Here is a 26478-nt window from a genome sequence, read left to right as displayed (position 1 = left end):
CAGGCGTTTGTGGCAGCAGGTTTTTAACAAACTAAATAATATAGCATTATAATCACTCAAGAAATGTGGCTACCAATTTGGTTGGAATACAAGATGCCTTTTTGGGAGCAAATTGCTGATAGATTGTGATATAGGCCTAAATATGTTTAAAAAAAATGGAAGTCTGAGGCGGAACTGTAAGATCTGTTGAAATATAGGTTGTACAAGTGAAAATACACTTGGTGCTAAATCCCTCACCAATTCAAATTTGAAAAAAAAGGAAAGGGAAATGAGGGTTAATTAGTTTAAAAATCTTGTAATTTCTTTATTATTTTCTGTAATTTAGTGGGGTTTTTTTTTTCGTACTTTAGATAATTTTATTTAATTGTAATTAATTGTATTTAATTTAGTTAATTTATTTAATTATAGTGTAGTGTTAGGTGTAATTGTAACTTAGGTTAGGTTTTATTCTACAGGTAAATTTGTCTTTATTTTAACTAGGTAGTTATTAAAAAATTAATAACTATTTAATAACTATTCTACCTAGTTAAAATAAATACAAAGTTGCCTGTAAAATAAAAATAAACCCTAAGCTAGATACAATGTAACTATTAGTTATATTGTAGCTAGCTTAGGGTTTATTTTATAGGTATGTATTTAGTTTTAAATAGGAATTATTTAGTTAATTGTAGTAATTTTATTTAGATTTATTGTAATTATATTTAAGTTAGGGGGGTTAGGGTTAGGGTTAGACTAAGGTTTAGGGGTTAATACATTTAATATAGTGGCGGCGACGTTGGGGGTGGCAGAATATTGGGGTTAATAAATGTAGGTAGGTGGTGGCGGTGTTAGGGCCGGCAGATTAGGGGTTAATAATATTTAACTAGTGTTTGATGATGGGGTGCGGCGGTTTAGGGGTTAATATATTTATTATAGTGGCGGCGATGTCCAGTTCGGCAGATTAGGGGTTAAAATATTTATTTTAGTGTTTGCAATGTGGGAGGGCCTCGTTTAGGGGTTAATAGGTAGTTTATGGGTGTTAGTGTACTTTGTAGCACTTTAGTTAAGAGATTTATGCTATGGCGTTGTAGTGTAAAACTCTTAACTACTGACTTTAAAATGCGGTACCAGTATTGACAGGAGAGGGTCCTCCGCTATGCAAGTCCATTGAAAATATAGGATACGCAATTGACGTAAGTGGATTTGCGGTATTTCCGAGTCTGGCCAAAAAATTGAGCGTTACACCTGTACCTGCAAGACTCGTAATACCAGCGGGCATTAAAAAGCAGCGTTGGGACCGGCCAACGCTGCTTTTTAACCCTAACGCATATATATATAATTTTAATGTAAAATAGATATAAATATCTATAAATCTTTAGGAATAGATATACAGGTATAGGCATGTACATTTATATATATATATTATATATATATATAAATATATTAATAAATATATATATATATATTTACAAAAAAAATAACATTCACTTAGATTACGAGTTTTGCGTTTGTGTTTTAACGCTGAAAAAATTGCCATTTTAGCGTTTAAAACAGCAACACAGCCATTACGAGTCTTGTCGGTATAGCTATACTGCAAGCCTTTTAGCCTATAATGCAACGTCAGTCCCCCGCACTCAAAAAAATTACGTTTTTGTGTGGGATTTCCATAGCGCTGCCATTACAAGTTTTGTGGTGAGGCTAAAAAGCTTGCGTTACACCCTATACCGACACTATCCGTTTCGCAATCTGAGAGCAGTAGTTATGAGTTTTACTCAACAAAACTGTTACATAAAACTCATAACTAAAGTGTTACAAAGTACGCCAACACCATAAACTACCTATTAACCCCTAAACCGAGGCCCTCCCACATCGCAAACACAATATTAAACTTATTAACCCTTAATATGCCGCTCCTGACATCGCCACCACTAATAAAATGTATAAACCCTATTCGCTGCTCCCAGACATTGTCACCACTATAATAAAGTTATTAACCCCTATTCCCCCGCACTCCAACATCGCCCACACTAATTTATTAACCCATATTCCGCCGCTCCCCGACATCGCTGCACTAAATAAAGTTATTAACCCCTATTACCCGCACCCCAACATCGCCCACACTATAATAAAGCTATTAACCCCTATTCTGCCACTCCCCGACATCACATATTAACCCCTAAACCTAACAACCCCCTAACTTTAAATTAAAATTACAAGATCCCTATCTTAAAATAAATAAAAAACCTGGGAAATTAAAAAAGCTAAGTTTAAACTATTTTTATAGGGCTATTAGATTAAGTGTAATTGTTTTTATTTTGGATAATTTTGTTTGTTACATTTCTTAATTTAGTGTTTGTTATTTTTTGTAATTTAGTATTTTTTATTTTTTGTAATTGTAGATTAAATTTTAATAGGGCTATTAGATTAGGAGTAATTGTTTTTATTTTGGATAATTTTGTTTGTTATTTTTCGTAATTTAGTGTTTGTTATTTTTTGCAATTTAGTATTTTTTATTTTTTGTAATTTAGTCATTTTTATTTTTTGTAATTGTAGATTTTTTTTTAGTAGTGTTAGGTTTTTTTTTAATGTGCAATTTAATTTATTTAATTGATAGTTATTTTAATTTTAGTATAATAGTAATGTTAGTTTAATTTATAGTTTAAACTAAGTTTTTTTTAATTTCCCAGATAAGTTTTTATTTATTTTAAGATAGGGATCTTGTAATTTTAATTTAAAGTTAGGTGGTTGTTAGGTTTAGGGGTTAATAGTGGGGGCTGTCGGTTTAGTGGTTAATAGGTTTATTTTGTGGCAGTGATATAGGAGGCCAGAGGTTTAATGGGCTAATAACTTTATTTAGTGGCGGCGATGTCGGGGAGCGGCAGTATAGGGGTTAGTATCTTTATTATAGTGTGGGCGATGTTGGGGTGCGGGGGAATAGGGGTTGATAACTTTATTATAGTGGCAGCGATGTTAGGGAGCGACAGATTAGGGGTGTTTAGACGTGGGGTTTATGTTAGGGTGTTAGGTTTAAACGTAACTTTTTTTCTTTTCCCATAGACATCAATGGGGATGCGTTACGGAGCTTTTCTTTCCACGATCGCAGATGTTAGTTTTTTTTCTAACACTCTCTCCCCATTGATGTCTATGGGGAAAGCGTGCACATGGCAGCGCTATGGAGGGTGCAACTTTTTTTGCGTTCGCTTCGCACCCTCTATAGCGCAAAACTTGTTATCTAGGTGATTGCTTGCAGGTGACAGTCAACACCATTACTAGTTACACACCAAAGGAGGTAGTGAATGCCAATACCCTAGATACATTTAAAAATAGTCTGGATACCTCATGGATATTATTGCTTGTATTAAAAAAATGACAATGTCCCCCACCACAGTAAATCACAATCTTCTATACCTGCATTTTTGGTTTGTTTTTTGTGTTCTGAAATGCAAATGATACTGTGAGTAGGGATGGGCGAATGTGTAAATTTCCGAATTCGAATGTTACAACGAATGTTATTACCGAAATTCGAATTACAAATCTGAATGTTGATACGAACGAATATTCTTAAAAAATCTATATTCAAATGCTATTTACAGTTTTCGAATGTCACTTTGGAATTCAAATGTTTAATTAGATCGAATATCCACATTCAAAATTTCGAATTTAACATTCTATTTAACAAATACTATTCAGAAGTTCAATAGTTCATGTAGTAGGGAATCTAGTAAATTGATACATAATAGATACAAATATATCAATTTGAATGTTTCTATTTCGATCGAATATTGCATAATTTGAATATTACATTTAAAGAAATCATTAGAAATACTATTACAAACATATAAATTCAAATTTTTCTAAACGAATATTTTCGAATGTAATCGTAAAATTCGAAACCAAACATTCGAAAATCGAATGTTAGAATGTTATGTAAACATTCAAAATTCGTTCGAACAAACGAATGTGTTAAAATTTGTTTCATTTTTCGAATGTTGCGAAACATTCGCCCATCCCTAACTATGGGCTCCCATGTATTAAAAGGCGGGCAAACAGCTTCTCAACTTGCAAAGCTGTCTGCCCGCTTTCGCTGCATATGGGCAGCGGATCTCTTCATCCGCTGGCCCGTATGTATCATTACACACTCCAATAAGTGTGCAATGCACGCCCCTTCATTTGCGCAACCAATCACGCAAGTAAAGGGATGGTCAATCACTGAGAGCTCGGTCACTCTCTGTGATTTCTCTTCGCCACCTCTGAGGTGGCAAGGAGTGTAAGAAGCAGCGGTTTAATGACCACAGCTTCTTACATTGCGGGTAGCAGGCTCATGTGTGCAAACCTGCCCCACAAGGTCTCCGGAGCAGCTCTTGCTGCATCGTAAATGGAGGCCTGTATATTTATTTAAAACAATTACCTTTTTTTACAGTACTATACTATATTACTGATGGTACTATGTATACAGAAAAAATTAAAATCATTTATATATAAAACTTCCTTTAGTTTGCATGTGTAAGCTGTGTTATAACATGTAAATATTACCTAAATTACATAAGATATCATTGGTTACACATAGCTCAATTCACTATCCAAACTGTCATATTTTACAAATGCAAATATACAAATATTCCAAAATCCAAACTATTTTAAAAACCAAACCTTTACAAGTCCCAAGCAGTTTGGATAATAGGTTTTGTACCTGTATTCTAATTTTTAAAGGGATAGTCTAGTCAGAATTAAACTTTCATGATTTAGATAGGGCATGTAATTTTAAACAAATTTACCTTCATCATCAAATTTGCTTTGTTCTTTTGGTATTCTTAGTTGAAAGCTAATCCTAGGTAGGCTCAAATGCTAATTTCTAAGCCGTTGAAGGCCATCTCTTATTTGAAGGCATATGACAGTTTTTCACAGCGAGGAGAAGAGGGCATTTGTTCACGTGTATTATATAGATAACATTGTGCTCACGCCTGTGGAGTTACTTATGAGATGGCACTGATTGGCTAAAATGCAAGTCTGTCGAAAGAACTGAAATAAGGGGGTAGTCTACAGAGGCTTAGATACAAGGTAATCACAGAGGTAAAAGGTATATTGATATAACAGTGTTAGTTATGCAAAACTGGGGAATGGGTAATAAAGGGATTGTCAATCTTTTTAAACAATAACAATTCTGGAATAGACTGCCCCTTTAACAATTATTTATAATGTGCCAACATATACCACAGTGATATGACATTAGGTCAATGCAAATAATATTTTATGCCAATAACAAATTATTTTAATAAATGCAACCCCAAAACAACACATTTGTGTGCATATTTCAGCAGCCAGAGAAACTGCTAAGGTGTTTTTTTTTCTATATCTGTCTTCGGACAGCAAATACTAGAATTACCTAGGTGTTTACTGCAAATGCGAGTTAGTAACAGATAGGACCGCTTTGATCAGGAGGAAATAAATGCAGCATTGTAATTGCACAATATGCTATTTTCTGCTGTGAATAGTGACACTGGAGTAGAGTACAAAGAAGTTATGTCAACAGAAATCAGCTACTTTGTAAAGCTGAATTCCTTATCTTACGATAACTCTATAACAATAATATGATTCACGGGAGGTTTTCCAAAGAAACACACAAAGAAATATTTTTTTCTCTCTTTCCACCACACAATGAACTTGCTTCATTTCAAAGCAACTACAACTGAAATAATTTCAACATCTGTATTAGTTTTATAGTAGCAAATATACACCTGTTTAACCCCTTCCTGCCGGGTCTTATTTATTTGTCTACATCGGAACAAAAGTTCTGCTGTAAACAAATAAGTAAAAATTGAAATCACGCGATCGTTCATACGATTGCATGATTTGAATTTTCAGTACAGCCAAACTGCTAGGGCGTTCAGCCATGCCGTCCTAACGGCACTAAAACCCAGTGCAGTTAGAGCGGCATGGAATGTCTTAACGACGGAAAGGGGTTAAATTCAATGTGTTATTTGTTTGTTTACATGATAATCTCCATTCTAAGGGTCCGATTTCTCATTTGTCTGGGGGCCATGATCCGCTGTAGCGATCATGTCCACCAGACATCGATAAATGCCGGCCGCTAGTAGGAGGTGTCAATCAACCCGATCATTTGCGCCGCCTCAGAGGCATTGGACAAGTTAAAGAGCAGCGGTCTTAAGACCGCTGCTTCTTAACTCCTGTTTCCGATAAGCCTGAAGACTCGGAGGAAACAGGGGTATTTAGCCCCATTCGGGCCATGATAAACCGGCCCCTAACTGTTCAACCAAGAGCCTAATATTATAAAAAAAAAAAACTCAACATTTCAAATTCTTGCTTAATATGTAATCAAACTTAAGAGTTAAATCCAAGCACTTGAAGTCAGTAATGATACTTGAATATGATAACTAATTGCATTACTATATTATATAAGAGTGGATGATTGGTTAATTGAACTATAGTCCAAGAAACCCATTTAAAGGAACGTCATAAATCACAAATACTTTTATGTGAGGTTAATTCAACTACTTAATTGTCTGGTAAATTGTTATTGGCATTGTGCATGCTAAGATTGAGTAAAAAAATATTAAAACAACATTGGCAAGTTCAACCCGATGGGAATCATTATTTTCTTTATAACTCGATGGAAACCTAAAGTGGATATAGAAAGTGGAACCAAGTTGATTTATTTTTAGAGAATTGTACACAGGCTAAACATTTGACTGGGATTTGTTTTATGTCCAATAGCAAAAAAATAAATAAATAGGGTAGGGCAATTGATAAATAACTTGATTATCTCAATACTTTGGGCAGATTACAAGTGGAGCACTATTTAATGCTCCCGCACGGATGTTAACATCGCTAGATGGAGGATTTTACGCCTGTCGTGTTGCGCTTTTATTATGAGTTGAATGTAAAAATTTAGCTAGGGCGCAAAAAGAAAAAAACGATGTGCTGAAAAAGGGGGAGTTTCAAATATCACATACAGATTAACGTGGTCTCCCATAGACTTCCATGGAGTGCACAAACTGCATAAAAAAACCTAACACCCATACTCACGCGCTAAGCCATTGCATTTATTCAAGTGCGCAAAACCCAATATGATTTATCAGACTTTGACATTCCAATGTTCTTCACATACAGAACAATGTCCTTTTTATTGTAAATACATATTACTCTATATATCGATATATACCTATACATGTATATCTCTTACAGATATATAGATATAGAAATGTATTTTACATGAACATTATCATAAATACAACATAGGAATATAAAATGTGTGTATCACACTTCGGTGTTTGCAACTTAGGACTATCTTCCATGCTTTTTATTAAAATATTAAATATAAAATATTTAAGAAAATTATAAAAAGTATCACAAATTATTATACATACTGAAAATATGCTAAATAATCCATAGAATACATATATACAACATATACAGTGTATGTATATATATTTATATTATATATATATATATATATATATATATATACACACAATAAATAGTACATTATCCTACTGTAAGTGAAAAACATTAGAATGTCAAATATATGCAGTACATATACAGTAAAACACATAAATACTTATATATATATGTACACACACATAAACATTATATATATATATATATATATATATATATATTTATATATATATATACAAATTGGTTGAAGGAAACAGCACACACTTAGTTCACAGCCACCTGGTGCTCAGCCAAAGAAAGTACATACAGTAGGAAGGAACCGGATCCAACGGACGGACTCGTTGTCTAGTGAGATCCAAGAACAGCGGCACACAGGAGTTTTATTCAGCAATCCGATTTATTCAACAAACAAGAAACCAGACGTTCCATAGAATACATATATACAACATATACAGTGTATATATATATATATATATATATATATATATATATATATATACACACAATAAATAGTACATTATCCTACTGTAAGTGAAAAACATTAGAATGTCAAATATATGCAGTACATATACAGTAAAACACATAAATACTTATATATATGTACACACACATAAACATTATATATATATATATATATATATATATATATATATATACAAATTGGTTGAAGGAAACGGCACACACTTAGTTCACAGCCACCTGGTGCTCAGCCAAAGAAAGTACATACAGTAGGAAGGAACCGGATCCAACGGACGGACTCCGTTGTCTAGTGAGATCCAAGAACAGCCGGCACACAGGAGTTTTATTCAGCAATCCGATTTATTCAACAAACAAGAAACCAGACGTTTCGGCTCTACCGTAAGCCTTTCTCAATGGTCTGAATACCATTGAGAAAGGCTCACGGTAGAGCCGAAATGTCTGGTTTCTTGTTTGTTGAATAAATCGGATTGCTGAACAAAACTCCTGTGTGCCATCTGTTCTTGGATCTCACTAGACAACAGAGTCCGTCCATTGGATCCGGTTCCTTCCTACTATATATATATATATATATATATATATATACATATTTAGACATATGTATGTATGTACAGTATGTATCTCTATGTTGAAGCCCTTTGCACTCTTTTTTCTAACACCTGCAACCTCATATTTTTGAGCCCTTATAACTTTTTAATGCAATTTTTTAAAATAATCTTTTATCGGGCAATGTTAATATGAGTGTAATTGTACTCTTAAATGTATTTTTGATGTGTTTTGTGCAACTTTTTTTGTCTCTATTAACAGTTAACCAGAACTCTAAAGTTGCATTAACCTGACCGCCATTACATTCGAAATGAACGTCTTTACTTACAACTTGTAATATGCACGCTATTTCCGTCACATGTAAAAAGCCGAGAAATACCCTATATCGCTTGCGTGTTACAGCTAGCATGCCACTCATAATCTAGCCCTTAGAAAGTAGATCCATAAAGTTGAAAATTGATCAATACTTTTATTGTATTCAAATGTTCAAGCATTCAGGCATTACAATCTAACATTTGAATGTAACATTTGATATTCAAATTTGAAATTTATGGGAAATTTGAAACTGCCGGAGCAAGATATAGAATGTTATTAGATATGGGTAACAAGTATTGTAAAATTGTGTTATTAGTCAATCTCTAAAAATATACGTTAAATCCAATTACATTCTCCAGGAAAGACAGTGGAGATAAGAAATCCTTTTGAAATGAATAAGGGGAAATTTACTTTGCTTTCCGCATAATATGAAAAAAGGTGATAGTCCTGTAACTATACACAAAATAATAAAAGAATACAAAGAAGTGTGTAATAGGACTGCACCAAAAAATAGCATATAGTCCAGAAATCTTCTGTGAAAGTGTCCTTGAGGAAGGAAAAAAACAATAATAATGAAGAACTGTAAAAAATCCAAGTTACGGATTAGATGAAATCGTACTCACACAGACAAGAGCTACAGTGGGAAAAAAAGTATTTAGTCAGCCACCAATTGTGCAAGTTCTCCCACTTAAGAAGATGAGAGGCCTGTAATTTTCATCATAGGTATACCTCAACTATGAGAGACAAAATGTGGAAACAAATCCAGACAATCACATTGTTTGATTTGGAAATAATTTATTTGCATATTATGGTGGAAAATAAGTATTTGGTCACCTACAAAAAAGCAAGATTGCTGGCTCTCACAGACCTGTATCTTCTTATTTAAGAGGCTCCTCTGTCCTCTACTCATTACCTGTATTAATGGCACCTGTTTGAACTTGTTATCAGTATAAAAGACACCTGTCCACAACCTCAAACAGTCACACTCCAAACTCCACTATGGTGAAGACCAAAGAGCTGTCGAAGGACACCAGAAACAAAATTGTAGACCTGCACCAGGCTGGGAAGACTGAATCTGCAATAGGCAGGCAGCTTGGTGTGAAGAAATCAACTGTGGGAGCAATAATTAGAAAATGGAAGACACTGATAATCTCCCTCGATCTGGGGCTCCACGCAAGATCTCACCCTGTGGGGTCAAAATGATCACAAGAACAGTGAGCAAACATCCCAGAACCACACGGGGGGACCTAGTGAATGACCTGCAGAGAGCTGTGACCAACGTAACAAAGGCTACCATCAGTAACACACTACGCTGCCAGGGACTCAGATCCTGCAGTGCCAGACGTGTCCCCCTGCTTAAGCCAGTACATGTCTGGGCCTGTCTGAAGTATGCTAGAGAGCATTTGGATGATCCAGAAGCGGATTGGGAGAATGTCATATGGTCAGATGAAGCCAAAGTAGAACTGTTTGGTAGAAACACAACTTGTCGTGTTTGGAGGAGAGAGAACACCATACCTACTGTGAAGCTTGGGGGTGGCAACATCATGCTTTGGGGCTATTTCTCTGCAAAGGGAACAGGATGACTGATCCGTGTACATGAAAGAATGAATGGGGCCATGTATCGTGAGATTTTGAGTGCAAACCTCCTTCCATCAGCAAGGGCATTGAAGATGAGAAACGTGGCTGGGTCTTTCAGCATGACAATGATCCCAAACTCACCGCCGGGCAACGAAGGAGTGGCTTCGTAAGAAGCATTTCAAGGTCCTGGAGTGGCCTAGCCAGTCTCCAGATCTCAACCCAATAGAAAACCTTTGGAGGGAGTTGAAAGTCCGTGTTGCCCAGCGACAGCCCCAAAACATCACTGCTCTAGAGGAGATCTGCATGCAGGAATGGGCCAACATACCAGCAACAGTGTGTGACAACCTTGTGAAGACTTACAGAAAACGTTTGACCTCTTTCATTGCCAACAAAGGATATATAACAAAGTATTGAGATGAACTTTGATATTGACCAAATACTTATTTTCCACCATAATTTGCAAATAAATTCTTTCCAAATCAGATAATGTGATTATCTGGATTTGTTTCCACATTTTGTCTCTCATAGTTGAGGTATACCTATGATGAAAATTACAGGCCTCTCTCATCTTCTTAAGTGGAGAACTTGCACAATTGGTGGCTGACTAAATACTTTTTTTCCCCACTGTATGACTTAGCTCTTAGTATAAAAGCCCATATAATCAATCCCAGTAGGATAAACAGAGGACCAGAAAGAACTCCAAACTAGAATAAAAGAATTTATTAGATAAAAAGTCACTCGGGTTGAACGTAATTCATAAATGAACAAACCACATGTGTCAGCATATAACGCCTAACAAACAAGCGCTAGCCGAAAGCTGTATACAGTTCAAAGGAGTCCCAACCCTCCAAGTGACATCAGAGTTCAAACGTCCAATGGTTCCGACGTACGTTTCACCGGACAAATTCTGTCTTTTTCAAGGATGACGTAGGTTCACTGTTGATGTCCATTTTATTCCTGGTTGTTCGTTCATTGGAGATTTCTGGACTGTATATCCTATTTTTTGGTGCACTCATATTACACACTTCTTTGTATTTCCTTTCAGTATAGTGTTTGTCAGTGATTTAATATGAACATAGTCTTTTAATGCACTTATGAACACATCTGGTTTTGTAGAGTTTGTTGAATTTTAAACAACTCCTTTAAAGGAACAGTATACACCGATTTTCATTTAACTGCATATAATAGACACTACTATAAAGAAGAATATGCACAGACACTAATATAAAAATCCAGTATAAAACCTTTTTGCTGCACCAATTGTAGTTCTGCCCATGGATATTGCACGTTGGCTTTTTACTCTTGCGCAAACATTTTACTTTCAATTTCTAATACGTTTTCTAACCCTTGTATGTTAAAAGTTTACTTCTGGCTTTGTTTGTGCATGAGCGAAAGCACTAAGTAGTGCGCACTTGTAATCTGACCTATATGGGCCGGTTTATTATGATGCAGGCAGACATGATCCGCTGTAGCTGATCATGTCTGCCCGACATTGCTAAATGACGACAGCATACGCTGTCGGCATTTAACATTGAACAAGCATTTCTAGTGAAATACTTGTGCAATGCCGCCCCCTGGAGTGTCAATCATCCGATCGTATCTGATCGGGATGATTGCTGACGCAGACTCAGAGGTGGCGGACGAGTTAAGGAGCAGCGGTCTTAAGACTACTACTTCTTAAGTTTAGTTTCCGGTGAGCCTGAAGGCTCGCGCGGAACAGCTGCATCCGCAGCTTAGTAATTTGGTCCATAGTGTTTCATTTCTGTTGTAAACTGATATATATTATATAAAAAGTTTATTTAAACATCTATGACTAGATTGCAAGTGGAGAGCAAGAGTTAGGAATATGCATTCATTTTGTTACAAAAGTCAATTTGTATCAAAAATGCGGATATTCATTTCATTTTAACGAAACGAATATCCAAATGATTTCACTAATTAATTTAAAGAAAAACTAACCTAATTCATGAATATATTCGTTAATTTTTACAGAGTCCATGGCTGCGCTTATAGGAGAATTAAGCCCTGGACTTTATGAAGAATGGTCAGATTAGCGCGCCACCGCCAGGGCTAAAGGAGAAGGGATCAGCCGTGCTAATTTACCTGTAGCGAGCTGGGGAGCCGCTCTAACAGTACATTAGTGCTGTCAGGAGTTTATGAAGAAGGAGAGAATTAGCGCGGCTCCCCAGTGCGTTACAGGTAAATATCAAGGTGACAGGAGTAGAGAATATATACATTTGTTTTCGTTAAATGTTAACATATATTCGGTATTTGGTTCATTTTAAACTAACTGAATATCGAATAATGCAGCACACAAATATTATGGGAAACTAACTTTTCAGAATATTTATCCTGAATAATTAGTCCGAAATGAATTATTCAGTGCTGCACAAGTCTAGTATTATTTAACATTGCTTCAATGCAATCATAGCAGGCCTAATTTAAATATGAATATTTTACATTCCAATGTTCTTCACATAGCAGAATATGTTCTTTTTTTCAATATATATATATATATATATAAATATGTATTTAAGAATAAAAAGAACATATTCTGCTATGTGAAGAACATTGGAATGTAAAATATTCATATTTAAATTAGGCCTGCTATTGATTGCATTGAAGCAATGTTAAATAATACTAGACTTGTGCAGCACTGAATAATTCATTTCGGACTAATTATTCAGGATAAATATTCTGAAAAGTTAGTTTCCCATAATATTTGTGTGCTGCATTATTCGATATTCAGTTAGTTTAAAATGAACCAAATACCGAATATATGTTAACATTTAACGAAAACAAATGTATATATTCTCTACTCCTGTCACCTTGATATTTACCTGTAACGCACTGGGGAGCCGCGCTAATTCTCTCCTTCTTCATAAACTCCTGACAGCACTAATGTACTGTTAGAGCGGCTCCCCAGCTCGCTACAGGTAAATTAGCACGGCTGATCCCTTCTCCTTTAGCCCTGGCGGTGGCGCGCTAATCTGACCATTCTTCATAAAGTCCAGGGCTTAATTCTCCTATAAGCGCAGCCATGGACTCTGTAAAAATTAACGAATATATTCATGAATTAGGTTAGTTTTTCTTTAAATTAATTAGTGAAATCATTTGGATATTCGTTTCGTTAAAATGAAATGAATATCCGCATTTTTGATACAAATTGACTTTTGTAACAAAATGAATGCATATTCCTAACTCTTGCTCTCCACTTGCAATCTAGTCATAGATGTTTAAATAAACTTTTTATATAATATATATCAGTTTACAACAGAAATGAAACACTATGGACCAAATTACTAAGCTGCGGATGCAGCTGTTTCCGCGCGAGCCTTCAGGCTCACCGGAAACTAAACTTAAGAAGTAGTAGTCTTAAGACCGCTGCTCCTTAACTCGTCCGCCACCTCTGAGTCTGCGGTCAGCAATCATCCCGATCAGATACGATCGGGATGATTGACACTCCAGGGGGCGGCATTGCACAAGTATTTCACTAGAAATGCTTGTTCAATGTTAAATGCCGACAGCGTATGCTGTCGTCATTTAGCAATGTCGGGCAGACATGATCAGCTACAGCGGATCATGTCTGCCTGCATCATAATAAACCGGCCCATATAGGTCAGATTACAAGTGGCGCACTACTTAGTGCTTTCGCTCATGCACAAACAAAGCCAGAAGTAAACTTTTAACATACAAGGGTTAGAAAACGTATTAGAAATGAAAGTAAAATGTTTGCGCAAGAGTAAAAAGCCAACGTGCAATATCCATGGGCAGAACTACAATTGGTGCAGCAAAAAGGTTTTATACTGGATTTTTATATTAGTGTCTGTGCATATTCTTCTTTATAGTAGTGTCTATTATATGCAGTTAAATGAAAATCGGTGTATACTGTTCCTTTAAAGGAGTTGTTTAAAATTCAACAAACTCTACAAAACCAGATGTGTTCATAAGTGCATTAAAAGACTATGTTCATATTAAATCACTGACAAACACTATACTGAAAGGAAATACAAAGAAGTGTGTAATATGAGTGCACCAAAAAATAGGATATACAGTCCAGAAATCTCCAATGAACGAACAACCAGGAATATAAATGGACATCAACAGTGAACCTACGTCATCCTTGAAAAAGACAGAATTTGTCCGGTGAAACGTACGTCGGAACCATTGGACGTTTGAACTCTGATGTCACTTGGAGGGTTGGGACTCCTTTGAACTGTATACAGCTTTCGGCTAGCGCTTGTTTGTTAGGCGTTATATGCTGACACATGTGGTTTGTTCATTTATGAATTACGTTCAACCCGAGTGACTTTTTATCTAATAAATTCTTTTATTCTAGTTTGGAGTTCTTTCTGGTCCTCTGTTTATCCTACTGGGATTGATTATATGGGCTTTTTATACTAAGAGCTAAGTCATACAGTGGGGAAAAAAAGTATTTAGTCAGCCACCAATTGTGCAAGTTCTCCCACTTAAGAAGATGAGAGAGGCCTGTAATTTTCATCATAGGTATACCTCAACTATGAGAGACAAAATGTGGAAACAAATCCAGATAATCACATTATCTGATTTGGAAAGAATTTATTTGCAAATTATGGTGGAAAATAAGTATTTGGTCAATATCAAAGTTCATCTCAATACTTTGTTATATATCCTTTGTTGGCAATGAAAGAGGTCAAACGTTTTCTGTAAGTCTTCACAAGGTTGTCACACACTGTTGCTGGTATGTTGGCCCATTCCTGCATGCAGATCTCCTCTAGAGCAGTGATGTTTTGGGGCTGTCGCTGGGCAACACGGACTTTCAACTCCCTCCAAAGGTTTTCTATTGGGTTGAGATCTGGAGACTGGCTAGGCCACTCCAGGACCTTGAAATGCTTCTTACGAAGCCACTCCTTCGTTGCCCGGGCGGTGAGTTTGGGATCATTGTCATGCTGAAAGACCCAGCCACGTTTCATCTTCAATGCCCTTGCTGATGGAAGGAGGTTTGCACTCAAAATCTCACGATACATGGCCCCATTCATTCTTTCATGTACACGGATCAGTCATCCTGTTCCCTTTGCAGAGAAATAGCCCCAAAGCATGATGTTGCCACCCCCAAGCTTCACAGTAGGTATGGTGTTCTCTCTCCTCCAAACACGACAAGTTGTGTTTCTACCAAACAGTTCTACTTTGGCTTCATCTGACCATATGACATTCTCCCAATCCGCTTCTGGATCATCCAAATGCTCTCTAGCATACTTCAGACAGGCCCAGACATGTACTGGCTTAAGCAGGGGGACACGTCCTGGCACTGCAGGATCTGAGTCCCTGGCAGCGTAGTGTGTTACTGATGGTAGCCTTTGTTACGTTGGTCACAGCTCTCTGCAGGTCATTCACTAGGTCCCCCCGTGTGGTTCTGGGATGTTTGCTCACTGTTCTTGTGATCATTTTGACCCCACAGGGTGAGATCTTGCGTGGAGCCCCAGATCGAGGGAGATTATCAGTGTCTTCCATTTTCTAATTATTGCTCCCACAGTTGATTTCTTCACACCAAGCTGCCTGCCTATTGCAGATTCAGTCTTCCCAGCCTGGTGCAGGTCTACAATTTTGTTTCTGGTGTCCTTCGACAGCTCTTTGGTCTTCACCATAGTGGAGTTTGGAGTGTGACTGTTTGAGGTTGTGGACAGGTGTCTTTTATACTGATAACAAGTTCAAACAGGTGCCATTAATACAGGTAATGAGTAGAGGACAGAGGAGCCTCTTAAATAAGAAGATACAGGTCTGTGAGAGCCAGCAATCTTGCTTTTTTGTAGGTGACCAAATACTTATTTTCCACCATAATATGCAAATAAATTATTTCCAAATCAAACAATGTGATTGTCTGGATTTGTTTCCACATTTTGTCTCTCATAGTTGAGGTATACCTATGATGAAAATTACAGGCCTCTCATCTTCTTAAGTGGGAGAACTTGCACAATTGGTGGCTGACTAAATACTTTTTTTCCCCCACTGTAGCTCTTGTCTGTGTGAGTACGATTTCATCTAATCCGTAACTTGGATTTTTTACAGTTCTTCATTATTATTGTTTTTTTCCTTCCTCAAGGACACTTTCACAGAAGATTTCTGGACTATATGCTATTTTTTGGTGCAGTCCTATTACACACTTCTTTGTATTCTTTTATTATTTTGTGTATAGTTACAGGACTATCACCTTTTTTCATATTATGCGGAAAGCAAAGTAAATTTCCCCTTATTCATTTCAAAAGGATTTCTTATCTCCACTGTCTTTCCTGGAGAATGTAATTGGATTTAACGTATATTTTTAGAGATTGACTAATAACACAATTTTACAATACTTGTTACCCATATCTAATAACATTCTATATCTTGCTCCGGCAGTTTCAAATTTCCCATAAATTTCAAATTTGAATATCAAATGTTACATTCAAATGTTAGATTGTAATGCCTGAATGCTTGAACATTTGAATACAATAAAAGTATTGATCAATTTTCAACTTTATGGATCTACTTTCTAAGGGCTAGATTATGAGTGGCATGCTAGCTGTAACACGCAAGCGATATAGGGTATTTCTCGGCTTTTTACATGTGACGGAAATAGCGTGCATATTACAAGTTGTAAGTAAAGACGTTCATTTCGAATGTAATGGCGGTCAGGTTAATGCAACTTTAGAGTTCTGGTTAACTGTTAATAGAGACAAAAAAAGTTGCACAAAACACATCAAAAATACATTTAAGAGTACAATTACACTCATATTAACATTGCCCGATAAAAGATTATTTTAAAAAATTGCATTAAAAAGTTATAAGGGCTCAAAAATATGAGGTTGCAGGTGTTAGAAAAAAGAGTGCAAAGGGCTTCAACATAGAGATACATACTGTACATACATACATATGTCTAAATATGTATATATATATATATATATATATATATATATAGTAGGAAGGAACCGGATCCAATGGACGGACTCTGTTGTCTAGTGAGATCCAAGAACAGATGGCACACAGGAGTTTTGTTCAGCAATCCGATTTATTCAACAAACAAGAAACCAGACATTTCGGCTCTACCGTGAGCCTTTCTCAATGGTATTCAGACCATTGAGAAAGGCTTACGGTAGAGCCGAAACGTCTGGTTTCTTGTTTGTTGAATAAATCGGATTGCTGAATAAAACTCCTGTGTGCCGGCTGTTCTTGGATCTCACTAGACAACGGAGTCCGTCCGTTGGATCCGGTTCCTTCCTACTGTATGTACTTTCTTTGGCTGAGCACCAGGTGGCTGTGAACTAAGTGTGTGCCGTTTCCTTCAACCAATTTGTATATATATATATATATATATATATATATATATATATATATAATGTTTATGTGTGTGTACATATATATAAGTATTTATGTGTTTTACTGTATATGTACTGCATATATTTGACATTCTAATGTTTTTCACTTACAGTAGGATAATGTACTATTTATTGTGTGTATATATATATATATATATATATATATATATATATATATATATACACTGTATATGTTGTATATATGTATTCTATGGAACGTCTGGTTTCTTGTTTGTTGAATAAATCGGATTGCTGAATAAAACTCCTGTGTGCCGGCTGTTCTTGGATCTCACTAGACAACGGAGTCCGTCCGTTGGATCCGGTTCCTTCCTACTGTATGTACTTTCTTTGGCTGAGCACCAGGTGGCTGTGAACTAAGTGTGTGCTGTTTCCTTCAACCAATTTGTATATATATATATATATATATATATATATATATATATATATATATATAATGTTTATGTGTGTGTACATATATATATAAGTATTTATGTGTTTTACTGTATATGTACTGCATATATTTGACATTCTAATGTTTTTCACTTACAGTAGGATAATGTACTATTTATTGTGTGTATATATATATATATATATATATATATATATATATATATATATATATACATACACTGTATATGTTGTATATATGTATTCTATGGATTATTTAGCATATTTTCAGTATGTATAATAATTTGTGATACTTTTTATAATTTTCTTAAATATTTTATATTTAATATTTTAATAAAAAGCATGGAAGATAGTCCTAAGTTGCAAACACCGAAGTGTGATACACACATTTTATATTCCTATGTTGTATTTATGATAATGTTCATGTAAAATACATTTCTATATCTATATATCTGTAAGAGATATACATGTATAGGTATATATCGATATATAGAGTAATATGTATTTACAATAAAAAGGACATTGTTCTGTATGTGAAGAACATTGGAATGTCAAAGTCTGATAAATCATATTGGGTTTTGCGCACTTGAATAAATGCAATGGCTTAGCGCGTGAGTATGGGTGTTAGGTTTTTTTATGCAGTTTGTGCACTCCATGGAAGTCTATGGGAGACCACGTTAATCTGTATGTGATATTTGAAACTCCCCCTTTTTCAGCACATCGTTTTTTTCTTTTTGCGCCCTAGCTAAATTTTTACATTCAACTCATAATAAAAGCGCAACACGACAGGCGTAAAATCCTCCATCTAGCGATGTTAACATCCGTGCGGGAGCATTAAATAGTGCTCCACTTGTAATCTGCCCAAAGTATTGAGATAATCAAGTTATTTTATCAATTGCCCTACCCTATTTATTTATTTTTTTGCTATTGGACATAAAACAAATCCCAGTCAAATGTTTAGCCTGTGTACAATTCTCTAAAAATAAATCAACTTGGTTCCACTTTCTATATCCACTTTAGGTTTCCATCGAGTTATAAAGAAAATAATGATTCCCATCGGGTTGAACTTGCCAATGTTGTTTTTAATATTTGTTTTACTCAATCTTAGCATGCACAATGCCAATAACAATTTACCAGACAATTAAGTAGTTGAATTAACCTCACATAAAAGTATTTGTGATTTATGACGTTCCTTTAAATGGGTTTCTTGGACTATAGTTCAATTAACCAATCATCCACTCTTATATAATATAGTAATGCAATTAGTTATCATATTCAAGTATCATTACTGACTTCAAGTGCTTGGATTTAACTCTTAAGTTTGATTACATATTAAGCAAGAATTTGAAATGTTGAGTTTTTTTTTTTTATAATATTAGGCTCTTGGTTGAACAGTTAGGGGCCGGTTTATCATGGCCCGAATGGGGCTAAATACCCCTGTTTCCTCGCGAGTCTTCAGGCTTATCGGAAACAGGAGTTAAGAAGCAGCGGTCTTAAGACCGCTGCTCTTTAACTTGTCCAATGCCTCTGAGGCGGCGCAAATGATCGGGTTGATTGACACCTCCTACTAGCGGCCGGCATTTATCGATGTCTGGTGGACATGATCGCTACAGCGGATCATGGCCCCCAGACAAATGAGAAATCGGACCCTTAGAATGGAGATTATCATGTAAACAAACAAATAACACATTGAATTTAACCCCTTTCCGTCGTTAAGACATTCCATGCCGCTCTAACTGCACTGGGTTTTAGTGCCGTTAGGACGGCATGGCTGAACGCCCTAGCAGTTTGGCTGTACTGAAAATTCAAATCATGCAATCGTATGAACGATCGCGTGATTTCAATTTTTACTTATTTGTTTACAGCAGAACTTTTGTTCCGATGTAGACAAATAAATAAGACCCGGCAGGAAGGGGTTAAACAGGTGTATATTTGCTACTATAAAACTAATACAGATGTTGAAATTATTTCAGTTGTAGTTGCTTTGAAATGAAGCAAGTTCATTGTGTGTGGTGGAAAGAGAGAAAAAAATATTTCTTTGTGTGTTTTCTTTGGAAAACCTCCCGTGAATCATATTATTGTTATAGAGTTATCGTAAGATAAGGAATTCAGCTTTACAAAGTAGCTGATTTCTGTTGACATAACTTCTTTGTACTCTACTCCAGTGTCACTATTCACAGCACAGAAAATAGCATATTGTGCAATTACAATGCTGCATTTATTTCCTCCTGATCAAAGCGGTCCTATCTGTTACTAACTCGCATTTGCAGTAAACACCTAGGTAATTCTAGTATTTGCTGTCCGAAGACAGATATAGAAAAAAAAAACACCTTAGCAGTTTCTCTGGCTGCTGAAATATGCACACAAATGTGTTGTTTTGGGGTTGCATTTATTAAAATAATTTTGTTATTGGCATAAAAATATTATTTGCATTGACCTAATGTCATATCACTGTGGTATATGTTGGCACATTATAAATAATTGTTAAAGGGGCAGTCTATTCCAGAATTGTTATTGTTTAAAAAGATTGACAATCCCTTTATTACCCATTCCCCAGTTTTGCATAACTAACACTGTTATATCAATATACCTTTTACCTCTGTGATTACCTTGTATCTAAGCCTCTGTAGACTACCCCCTTATTTCAGTTCTTTCGACAGACTTGCATTTTAGCCAATCAGTGCCATCTCATAAGTAACTCCACAGGCGTGAGCACAATGTTATCTATATAATACACGTGAACAAATGCCCTCTTCTCCTCGCTGTGAAAAACTGTCATATGCCTTCAAATAAGAGATGGCCTTCAACGGCTTAGAAATTAGCATTTGAGCCTACCTAGGATTAGCTTTCAACTAAGAATACCAAAAGAACAAAGCAAATTTGATGATGAAGGTAAATTTGTTTAAAATTACATGCCCTATCTAAATCATGAAAGTTTAATTCTGACTAGACTATCCCTTTAAAAATTAGAATACAGGTACAAAACCTATTATCCAAACTGCTTGGGACTTGTAAAGGTTTGGTTTTTAAAATAGTTTGGATTTTGGAATATTTGTATATTTGCATTTGTAAAATATGACAGTTTGGATAGTGAATTGAGCTATGTGTAACCAATGATATCTTATGTAATTTAGGTAATATTTACATGTTATAACACAGCTTACACATGCAAACTAAAGGAAGTTTTATATATAAATGATTTTAATTTTTTCTGTATACATAGTACCATCAGTAATATAGTATAGTACTGTAATAAGAAAGGTAATTGTTTTAAATAAATATACAGGCCTCCATTTACGATGCAGCAAGAGCTGCTCCGGAGACCTTGTGGGGCAGGTTTGCACACATGAGCCTGCTACCCGCAATGTAAGAAGCTGTGGTCATTAAACCGCTGCTTCTTACACTCCTTGCCACCTCAGAGGTGGCGAAGAGAAATCACAGAGAGTGACCGAGCTCTCAGTGATTGACCATCCCTTTACTTGCGTGATTGGTTGCGCAAATGAAGGGGCGTGCATTGCACACTTATTGGAGTGTGTAATGATACATACGGGCCAGCGGATGAAGAGATCCGCTGCCCATATGCAGCGAAAGCGGGCAGACAGCTTTGCAAGTTGAGAAGCTGTTTGCCCGCCTTTTAATACATGGGAGCCCATAGTTAGGGATGGGCGAATGTTTCGCAACATTCGAAAAATGAAACAAATTTTAACACATTCGTTTGTTCGAATCGAATTTTGAATGTTTACATAACATTCTAACATTCGATTTTCGAATGTTTGGTTTCGAATTTTACGATTACATTCGAAAATATTCGTTTAGAAAAATTTGAATTTATATGTTTGTAATAGTATTTCTAATGATTTCTTTAAATGTAATATTCAAATTATGCAATATTCGATCGAAATAGAAACATTCAAATTGATATATTTGTATCTATTATGTATCAATTTACTAGATTCCCTACTACATGAACTATTGAACTTCTGAATAGTATTTGTTAAATAGAATGTTAAATTCGAAATTTTGAATGTGGATATTCGATCTAATTATAAACATTTGAATTCCAAAGTGACATTCGAAAACTGTAAATAGCATTTGAATATAGATTTTTTAAGAATATTCGTTCGTATCAACATTCAGATTTGTAATTCGAATTTCGGTAATAACATTCGTTGTAACATTCGAATTCGGAAATTTACACATTCGCCCATCCCTACTCACAGTATCATTTGCATTTCAGAACACAAAAAACAAACCAAAAATGCAGGTATAGAAGATTGTGATTTACTGTGGTGGGGGACATTGTCATTTTTTTTAATACAAGCAATAATATCCATGAGGTATCCAGACTATTTTTAAATGTATCTAGGGTATTGGCATTCACTACCTCCTTTGGTGTGTAACTAGTAATGGTGTTGACTGTCACCTGCAAGCAATCACCTAGATAACAAGTTTTGCGCTATAGAGGGTGCGAAGCGAACGCAAAAAAAGTTGCACCCTCCATAGCGCTGCCATGTGCACGCTTTCCCCATAGACATCAATGGGGAGAGAGTGTTAGAAAAAAAACTAACATCTGCGATCGTGGAAAGAAAAGCTCCGTAACGCATCCCCATTGATGTCTATGGGAAAAGAAAAAAAGTTACGTTTAAACCTAACACCCTAACATAAACCCCACGTCTAAACACCCCTAATCTGTCGCTCCCTAACATCGCTGCCACTATAATAAAGTTATCAACCCCTATTCCCCCGCACCCCAACATCGCCCACACTATAATAAAGATACTAACCCCTATACTGCCGCTCCCCGACATCGCCGCCACTAAATAAAGTTATTAGCCCATTAAACCTCTGGCCTCCTATATCACTGCCACAAAATAAACCTATTAACCACTAAACCGACAGCCCCCACTATTAACCCCTAAACCTAACAACCACCTAACTTTAAATTAAAATTACAAGATCCCTATCTTAAAATAAATAAAAACTTATCTGGGAAATTAAAAAAAACTTAGTTTAAACTATAAATTAAACTAACATTACTATTATACTAAAATTAAAATAACTATCAATTAAATAAATTAAATTGCACATTAAAAAAAAACCTAACACTACTAAAAAAAAAATCTACAATTACAAAAAATAAAAATGACTAAATTACAAAAAATAAAAAATACTAAATTGCAAAAAATAACAAACACTAAATTACGAAAAATAACAAACAAAATTATCCAAAATAAAAACAATTACTCCTAATCTAATAGCCCTATTAAAATTTAATCTACAATTACAAAAAATAAAAAATACTAAATTACAAAAAATAACAAACACTAAATTAAGAAATGTAACAAACAAAATTATCCAAAATAAAAACAATTACACTTAATCTAATAGCCCTATAAAAATAGTTTAAACTTAGGCTTTTTTAATTTCCCAGGTTTTTTATTTATTTTAAGATAGGGATCTTGTAATTTTAATTTAAAGTTAGGGGGTTGTTAGGTTTAGGGGTTAATATGTGATGTCGGGGAGTGGCAGAATAGGGGTTAATAGCTTTATTATAGTGTGGGCGATGTTGGGGTGCGGGGTAATAGGGGTTAATAACTTTATTATAGTGGCAGCGATGTCGGGGAGCGGCGGAATATGGGTTAATAAATTAGTGTGGGCGATGTTGGAGTGCGGGGGAATAGGGGTTAATAACTTTATTATAGTGGTGACAATGTCTGGGAGCAGCGGAATAGGGGTTTATACATTTTATTAGTGGTGGCGATGTCAGGAGCGGCATATTAAGGGTTAATAAGTTTAATATTGTGTTTGCGATGTGGGAGGGCCTCGGTTTAGGGGTTAATAGGTAGTTTATGGGTGTTGGCGTACTTTGTAACACTTTAGTTATGAGTTTTATGTAACAGTTTTGTTGAGTAAAACTCATAACTACTGCTCTCAGATTGCGAAACGGATAGTGTCGGTATAGGGTGTAACGCAAGCTTTTTAGCCTCACCACAAAACTTGTAATGGCAGCGCTATGGAAATCCCACACAAAAACGTAATTTTTTTGAGTGCGGGGGACTGACGTTGCATTATAGGCTAAAAGGCTTGCAGTATAGCTATACCGACAAGACTCGTAATGGCTGTGTTGCTGTTTTAACGCTAAAATGGCAATTTTTTCAGCGTTAAAACACAAACGCAAAACTCGTAATCTAAGTGAATGTTATTTTTTTTGTAAATATATATATATATATTTATTAATATATTTATATATATATATATATATATATATATATATATATGTACATGCCTATACCTGTATATCTATTCCTAAAGATTTATAGATATTTATATCTATTTTACATTAAAATTATATATATATGCGTTAGGGTTAAAAAGCAGCGTTGGCCGGTCCCAACGCTGCTTTTTAATGCCCGCTGGTATTACGAGTCTTGCAGGTACAGGTGTAACGCTCAATTTTTTGGCCAGACTCGGAAATACCGCAAATCCACTTACGTCAATTGCGTATCCTATATTTTCAATGGGACTTGCATAGCGGAGGACCCTCTCCTGTCAATACTGGTACCGCATTTTAAAGTCAGTAGTTAAGAGTTTTACACTACAACGCCATAGCATAAATCTCTTAACTAAAGTGCTACAAAGTACACTAACACCCATAAACTACCTATTAACCCCTAAACCGAGGCCCTCCCACATTGCAAACACTAAAATAAATATTTTAACCCCTAATCTGCCGAACTGGACATCGCCGCCACTATAATAAATATATTAACCCCTAAACCGCCGCACCCCAGCATCGCAAACACTAGTTAAATATTATTAACCCCTAATCTGCCGGCCCTAACACCGCCACCACCTACCTACATTTATTAACCCCTATTCTGCCACCCCCAACGTCGCCGCCACTATATTAAATGTATTAACCCCTAAACCTTAGTCTAACCCTAACCCTAACCCCCCTAACTTAAATATAATTACAATAAATCTAAATAAAATTACTACAATTAACTAAATAATTCCTATTTAAAACTAAATACATACCTATAAAATAAACCCTAAGCTAGCTACAATATAACTAATAGTTACATTGTATCTAGCTTAGGGTTTATTTTTATTTTACAGGCAACTTTGTATTTATTTTAACTAGGTAGAATAGTTATTAAATAGTTATTAATTTTTTAATAACTACCTAGTTAAAATAAAGACAAATTTACCTGTAGAATAAAACCTAACCTAAGTTACAATTACACCTAACACTACACTATAATTAAATAAATTAACTAAATTAAATACAATTAATTACAATTAAATAAAATTATCTAAAGTACGAAAAAAAAACCCCACTAAATTACAGAAAATAATAAAGAAATTACAAGATTTTTAAACTAATTACACCTAATCTAATCCCCCTAATAAAAAATAAAAAGCCCCCCCCCAAATAAAAAATGCCCTACCCTACACTAAATTACAAATAGCCCTTAAAAGGGCCTTTTGCAGGGCATTGCCCCAAAGTAATCAGCTCTTTTACCTGTAAAAAAAATTACAAATCCCCCCCCAACATTAAAACCCACCACCCACACAACCAACCCAATCCCCCCTTAAAAAAAACTAACACTAACCCCCTGAAGATCACCTTACCGGGAGACGTCTTCACCCAACCGGGCCGAAGTCCTCAACGAAGCCGGGAGAAGTCTTCATCCAACCGGGCAGAAGTGGTCCTCCAGACGGGCAGAAGTCTTCATCCAGATGGCATCTTCTATCTTCATCCATCCGGCGCGGAGCGGGTCCATCTTCAAGACATCCGACGCGGAGCATCCTCTTCTTTCCACGGCTGACGACTGAATGAAGGTTCCTTTAAATGACGTCATCCAAGATGGCGTCCCTTAAATTCCGATTGGCAGATAGAATTCTATCAGCCAATCGGAATTAAGGTAAAAAAAATCCTATTGGCTGATGCAATCAGCCAATATAATTGAAGTTCAATCCTATTGGGTGATCCAATCAGCCAATAGGATTGAGATGGCATTCTATTGGCTGTTCCAATCAGCCAATAGAATGCCAGTTCAATCCTATTGGCTGATTGCATCAGCCAATAGGATTTTTTCTACCTTAATTCCGATTGGCTGATAGAATTCTATTAGCCAATCGGAATTGAAGGGATGCCATCTTGGATGATGTCATTTAAAGGAACCTTCATTCAGTCGTCAGCCGTGGAAAGAAAAGGATGCTCCGTGTCGGATGTCTTGAAGATGGACCCGCTCCACGCCGGATGGATGAAGATAGAAGATGCCGTCTGGATGAAGACTTCTGCCCATCTGGAGGACCACTTCTGCCCGGTTGGATGAAGATTTCTGCCCGTCTGGAGGACCACTTCTGCCCAGTTGTTGTGAAGACGTCTCCCGGTAAGGTGATCTTCAGGGGGTTAGTGTAA

Source organism: Bombina bombina, chromosome 8 (genome assembly GCF_027579735.1).
Source record: "Bombina bombina isolate aBomBom1 chromosome 8, aBomBom1.pri, whole genome shotgun sequence".
Lineage (NCBI taxonomy): Eukaryota > Metazoa > Chordata > Amphibia > Anura > Bombinatoridae > Bombina > Bombina bombina.
This window is presented reverse-complemented; position numbering follows the sequence as displayed.